The sequence below is a fragment of the Poromitra crassiceps genome (genome assembly GCF_964638095.1).
Source record: "Poromitra crassiceps genome assembly, chromosome: 8".
Taxonomy (NCBI): Eukaryota; Metazoa; Chordata; class Actinopteri; order Beryciformes; family Melamphaidae; genus Poromitra; species Poromitra crassiceps.
Window position 1 is genome coordinate 46305108 of NC_139629.1, and position 7500 is coordinate 46312607.

General features: G+C 44.3%; 1 protein-coding gene across 2 annotated transcripts in view; it reads right to left on the reverse strand.

The window, feature by feature from the left end:
- Window positions 1–7500, reverse strand: part of LOC310781826 (cyclin-dependent kinase 17-like) — a 77971-nt gene that overhangs the window by 69489 nt on the left and 982 nt on the right. The gene's annotated exons all lie outside the window — the stretch shown is intronic.

Consider the following 7500-nt stretch of genomic DNA (forward strand, 5'->3'; position numbering starts at 1 on the left):
GCTGGAAACAGGGAGGGAGGGTGTCATGGAAGCTCCCACGGTCTCACCATTAAACCCGAATAGAAGCAGACAAGAACTAGTCTCGGCTCCCAGACAATTGGAGATCCCCTCCGCCTAACAATTGTCTGGGAACTTGTCAAAAGTAGTTGTTTGGCGAGAATGACCGCTATTAAACAAACCCACGCCCCTTTGTCAAATTACCGGAAACGACGCTCTCCCCCCAATTATCCTCTGTCGTGAAACAAAGTGGAGATACAGAGAATCACTTTGTAACACAGAGAGCTTTTTTAAACATTGATAATGGATGTCCTGAGCAACGTTACATGATTTAATTCAGTTTTATGCGTTTACAAGCACACAACTTCTGCATGTGAAGGGCTGCCCTAAACACTCTGGATTGGTTCTGCGATCCAGGATTTTTTTTTAACTCGCAAATTATTTCCACCTAGTTTAACAACAAAAGCTGGGAGGAAGTTCTCAGTCTCAGTTGAGCAAAGCGGATATAGACTGAGAACCGCGTCTCGACAAGCAAGTGGATAGTTTATTTTACGGAATAATTAAAACCTATTAGATATTTCATGTGAAAAGACGTTATTTTGTTTTTGTCATACCTGACATTTTTGACTGCTTTGCTTCCTGCAGCCTTCTTCAGAGACGTCACGTGATGTTGCTGTGACGTATATATGGATGGTTTATGTGGGTTTGGTCATCCCACCTACATAGGTGGGATGACCATGTCCCCCGCTGGCCGGTATTTTATGGAGGACTGCATCCTAGGTATGCGAGAGCATGCCATATATACGTCACAGCAATATCACGTGACGTCTCTGAAGAAGGCTGCAGGAAGCAAAGCAGTCGAAACTGTCAGGTATGACAAAAACAAAATAACGTCTTTTCACATGAAATATCTAATACTGGAAAACTAAGTCAGACGTCATGAACCTTTTTGGATTAGAATTAAAACCTATTTGTATGAGAGAGATACTTTAAGTAAGATACTTGTATGCCTAATATAACGTGTGTATTTAAGTAACTTTTTGATGGATTCGTGGTATACCTGGCCTACTTTCTCTAGTATAATGCTGCGTTCATGTATATATATCGTATATTTAAGCAATATATCACGAGAGCAAGTGTGTTGTGGTGAATGCGGCCTCGTGGGATAACAGTTTATCAGCGGGATATATTCCACAACACACGCTGCTCGAGTGCTATATTGCTTTTATAAAACGGTTTCCAAGTATGATAATATAATAATAATAATAATACTATAAGTCCGACTCCGACTGGCATGTCATTCTGATAGAGTCAGTTGAAACACTACTGTAAGGCGGGACCGCAAGAACATGCGGGTGATTTGATTGGATCGTTCTGGAGACTGAAGTTGACATTGGCCAATCCTGGCGCTTGCTGAGTAGCTGAGAGCTTTCTGAAAACCGCGACAGGCAGCTCCAGCGCAGCATTGCATTCTCAGCGCTTGCTGAGAAGCTGAATGCTTTCTGCAAACCCCGACACCAACTAACGTTACGGGGTTAAATGCGGGGTTAAATGCGGGGTTAACAGCCTTTCTTTTGCAAAGAAGACATTAGCCCGCATCTATTCTTGTACAAAACATCATTTTCTGCGAAGTATTAGTAAAGTTATAAGCGAAGATCGATTCACAAGGATCTGACAGCTGTCTCCGCCATTTTTTTTTCTACGTTGTCATTTGAGGTAAGCCTTATTATTACTCTCTTAGTAAGAGAGTTGCCATGGCAACCAATAACCCATGGCCATGGGTTATTGAACTCGGTTACTGGAATTATACAATGGCTGTGAACCAATCAGATTGCTTGATTTGAGAGAGCCGTTTTATAAAAATATGATATATCGCATTTACCGTATTTACGAGTTGTGAGCACATGAACGGCCCTCAAATGTTGTAAATTTCCATGATACCCGAGTTTCCGAGTTGTGACGTTGCACGAGGTTTCGGGGACAATGCCGGAAAGTATGGAGTCCAACTGACTGTAAAAAGTTATATATTTCGCTATTCCCTTCATAGTAGCTATCATTTATTTTTAGTAGTTGCACATTATGGTCTATGTAGCTCGCACAATGACCCATTACTTGTTTTTGTTAAGAAAACACCCGCCACGAGAAAACAACCTTACTTCTGGCGTCCATGTTTGTTGCTCTTTCTAACCAGGAGCATTGGAATTCTGTCATGTCGTAAATTACCACTGTACAACTAGGGATGCACCGATCCACATTTTTTCACTTCCGATCCGATTCCAATACCTGAATTTGGATATCTGCCGATACCGATATTATGCCGATACCAATATGTTTCTTGAATATTAAGTATAGTTGAGTATAGGTAAAGATTTGGCCAATTAAAGATTATTTTTTTTAAATATACCTTGAAAAAAGCAGACTAAAGTAAGAAAATATACAAGGTAAAGAAGGAAACTATTCAAACTTGGGGGAAAGGCTTTATAGGAAGGAGGCGGGTCTATGACTTGGATGTTGTGTCATCATGTGGGGTGCAGAATGGACGTGGCGATGTGAGTGGGCCGAGTCTGAGACATGTGTCTGTGTGGGCTGCACTGAGCGTGTGCAGAGCACGCTCAGAGGACACCAGCGCCCTGCCCTGACACACACACACACACGCACAGACACACACACACAGACACACACACACACACACACACACACAGACACACACAGACACACACACAGAGACACACACACACACACAGCGCCTGCAGACGCCACATCATGCAGCAAGGCCGCTGTTGTACTTTCACAGCGGTCTGTGGATGACTTCACCAGGCCTCCAACCAGCCGCGCTGCAGCAATCAAATAAACATGAGAGGGAAGCAGGCTAAACACTCAGCTGCGGGACATGAGAGAGAGACACTGAAGGAGAGAGAGAGAGAGAGAGAGAGAGAGAGAGAGAGAGAGAGAGAGAGAGAGAGCAGACAACCCAGTCGCCAGAAGACAACGTCGGCATCTCAGCGTAAATTTTAAACAAAATGGTGCCGCTGTTCCAATGTTGAACGCAAATAAAACAACTTTAACAACAATGTTTAGGCAAGTAAAACAACTTAGATTAGGATTTGGGTTAGGCTTAGAGTAAATAACAATAACGTTACACGTGACGTACAGTTGAAATGTAGACTTACTGGCCACTGTACTATTTCAATAGCAGACTCAATGACGTTGATATAGACAGACGCAACTAGAAACGTGATATGAGACGTATTTTTGGTTTAGAAGAAACATTCTGGCAATCAGGCTGAGAGGGAAAGAAAGTGAGTCTGAGTCAGACATTCTCTCCGCATGTATAATGTTCTGTGTGTGGGTGCTGTGTGTGTGTGTGTGTGTGTGTGTGTGTGTGTGTGTGTGTGTGTGTGTGTTTATGCGCGTGCGCGCGGGTGCTGAGTGAGCGTGTGTGTGTGTGTGTGTGTTAGCAAGGAGGTGAGGTGAGGAGCCTGGCACCGTCTGACACACCCCTGAGGAGGACAGAGAGGAGGGAACACAGAACAGTCTGATTTATTCAAGACGCACACCGTTTGGGTTGCTAGGTTACAGGCCCAGGCTCCAACTGCAGTTTGTCTCTGCGAGCGAGGTGAAGAGGAGAAGAGAGAAGACGACGGAGGAGGAGGGAGGCTGAGCAAAGAACTTACAGCGCTAAGAACTGAAGCCTTATTAATAGGTTGTTCCAACTTCCATTATTGCAAATCTGTCATTCTGGCCTGAAGGGGACTTACCGTAATGACACCGGTAAAACGTCCCGCCTCCAAAGGGCAGCACAAAAGTACCTCTACCCAAAATGGCCTGTGTTCTTCCTGGTCATGGTGTGTCTCTCTCTCTCTCATGGTTCTGTGCTGTTTCCCATTGGCGCAAGGAGGCGTATTCAGGCCAAAATGGTGGCAATGCTGTTGTCAAAAAAAAGCACCAGAACTTTGTCTCTTGGCGTCTTTTCTTTGGGCTGAGAAAGCTGAGAATAATTCACAAATTAATCTCCCTCTCTGTACCCCCCCCCCCCCCCCGTCAGTTTCTCTCCTCCTCCTCCTCCACCACCACCACCCGCCATGCCCCCACCTCTGTGCCTCCTCTCACTCTCAGATTCAGCTGTAGTAACTCCATCCCATGCTCAGGATGCCACACAGCACTGCAGCATGTGATCTGTGCCAGGCCCGGCTCTGGGATCCAGGCCCGGCTCTGGGATCCAGGCCCGGCTCTGGGATCCCTCTGCCAATTCCACCTCTTTAAGCGACAACAGAATGAGCCGGCAGTACCCCCACGACACTAGTGATGTCACGGTACCAATAATTCAGTAGTCGGTACCGGTACTAGTGAATTTCCACGGTACTCGGTACCAATTTCGGTACCACGGTAAAAAAAAACAGACTGATATTTCGTCAACGTATTCTCCTTTATTAAAGTATGCAACCATTTCCAATGAACAAATGGCATGTAGCGTTCAAATTTAAAACAAAACAATGTGCTTCTGCTTACTTCTTACATTCAACTCTGTATGGCAGTGAGTGCAGACAGTGCAACACCAGTGGCATGTAGCCCTCATGTATTGTTTATTGAATTAAAAAAAAAAAAAAAAAAAACGATACCCTCGGTACCATGCAAAAACAGGTACCGAAGTACAGAAAACAATGTAGTACCGACTAAGTCCCGAAGTACCGAAAACCGTGACAACACTACACGACACAAACACCAACTGATTGCATATCAGACACAACAGACAACAAGCACTAAAAACCTCACTTATACTGTATATCTCTTCCTCCATTCTAGCCTGGTCAACCATCCGGTCACGTAAACTCACATTTTGTTTTGTTCTGCAGGACCGCGGTTTTCAGAAATTACAAAGCGCAGCGTACCAATCAGGGACCTGCTTCGTAGTTGACAACGTAACCGGGCCAATCAGGGACGGCGTCGCTGGCAAAATAGTAATGGCTGCTCCCATGGCTCTCCGGCTCGTGAAGCAACGAGCAGTAATGTCAACGTTTGTCGAGTTTACACAGCCGTACGTGCAGTTATTGCAGAAATAGATCCAATAACAAACAATTAAACAAGAACGGGAGTGTGTACCAGCGGAGTTTCTTGGCGGAAAAGACGTTTTCGCCGTTCTTCCAAGTGGATTTGAGTGGATCTGATTGGCTGAAGGAGTTGTCTGTCAAGGTAAGTACTCCCACCCACTGCAAATACCGTGGACTGCTTGGAGTCCTCCAGACTGATATGATTATGCATGCTGCCTTCATTTGGAAGTTGTGGATTTGTGTTCACTGGGCCGGAAAGTCATGTACACGATATGCTTGGCATTCAAGTGATCACGTCGTGAGCATGCGCACTCAAGTTGACTAGAAGCCACCGACCAAGGCTAACAATTTAGCTAATGCTAGCTAGCGAGCGGCTAAGTACGTTACTGCAGGAAATGCAAAGGCATAATGAAAAAAAAGATGAGACCATTGGGAATATCAACATGTTCCTCACACATATTATATTATATTATAAATGATTATGAAAAACTATGGCTAAAATTACAATATTAACTTTCCATCCACATCCATGGTCTCCCTCTCTGCCATTTTCTTGAAACGTCATGAATATCATGATAATCATAATATGGTTGATATGATTCATGTATTTGCAACGGCGTTGTGTTGGTGGTACTTGCAGCAACCCCTGTTAAGGGCTTGCCCAGGGGTGGATACGAACCGCCGACCTTCAGCGGCTTGGGAGTCAAACACGCTAACCACTGCACCAAGAGAGCTAGCTTCCTTGACGGAGCAGATTAACCTGCCTTTATACTTGGGGAGTGAGTTTAACCCATCCACTCGCTAGTACCACACTGGACTCACGAGGAATCAACGCTGATTCACCTTACATATTATGCAAAATCCCATTAAATAATCCAATTAATGTTCATCTCATGGAACCAAATGTAATGTTTTGTAAAGAGAAATTATTCAAATAATAAATATTGCTACCATACCTCCGTTTTTTAAGTAAAATTAGCTTGTCACCATCAATTTAGACAGCAGAAATGTGTGTCGTGACGAGTCACGATGATATTAAAATATCGTCAGGTCATCACGATCCACTGAAAGACAAGAAACGATCATGTTGAATTATCGCCCAGCAGGCCTAGCAGAGGGGAGTGGACCCTCGATGCCACGCAGACTGTGAGCTCCAGTTGGCGCCGCCAAGGCCTGAGGATGCATGAGTAATAATGCACAAATCTGCCCAACTACAGAATCCTACACACACACACACGGACGCGCGCGCGCATACACACACACACACACACACACACACACACACACACAAAGTGACGGATAATCCAAAAAGTAGTCCATCCATTCTCCTGATTAGCCCACTGGCACCTCCTCAGCATCTTTTCCCTCACTTAACCCACATGTCCACAGCCGGGGGTATTACATGAGGGAAGGAGATCAAATTAATTTTAAAAAGCAGGACAAGACAGAAAACATATACTGTATAACAGAGATAAAAAATATAATCATAATAATCATCATCATCATCATCATAATAATCATAGTAATAATCATAATCATAATCATGATAATGATAATGATAATGATAATAATCATAATAATAGGGTGACTTAAGGACAGACTGCAAAAAAACAAGGTACGACCTGAGAACAGACGCACACTTTCAGTCACAAGAGGAAAAAGAGCGTTTTGTCTAGATGTGGATTTGGACAGGATGCATGCCTGGCTCCACACGGGGTCACACACAGTGCAGAAGGATCGCCGTGATTTCACGATTTTCAGGCTAGAACTGGGACAAATTCAAACCACAAGACACATGGGCTAGGCTAGGGGGGGGATCCTATAGCAGCTGTAATTGGTTTCAGGACATCCTCAACAATGGCTGTATGAAATCAAGTTCATGCAGGAAGTCCTGCTTGGCAAAACAGTCAGGAAACAACTACATCATGCATGTGATCCTATATGAATTTGTGGACCGTACAATACAAATGGGCCTACAGCAAACCTGTAAGTATAGGGCAATTCCAGTGCTATTACAGCGATAGCCTTAGCCTACCATAGGAGATACAAAATGAAGCATGATGAGGTCATTAGGCTACTCACTAGGCTAATAGGCTACCACGGACAGTTGGAGTCCATGTAGGAGTATTATAGGGCTATTATAAGATGATTGTAGGGATATTATAAGAATATTGTGTGGTTTTTCGTTCGGTGCTCGTGGCAAGGGCAAAGGCTTTCCCGGATGTGCATGATTCCCAATCTGGACATCCCACATTAGAGGCATTAATAATTGATCTATCGGCGATGCTCCCAGCATGCTGCCGAGAAAAACACGTGAAGGGAAAAAGCGTTTATCCGAGCTGTGTTTGTGCTACAGCAGAGATATAGCCTATCTTGGCTCTATCGCTGAGGTTATCGACAACACTGCACAACAACACTACACTGGACTGTCCCATTTGCGGACGGGCCAGGATCC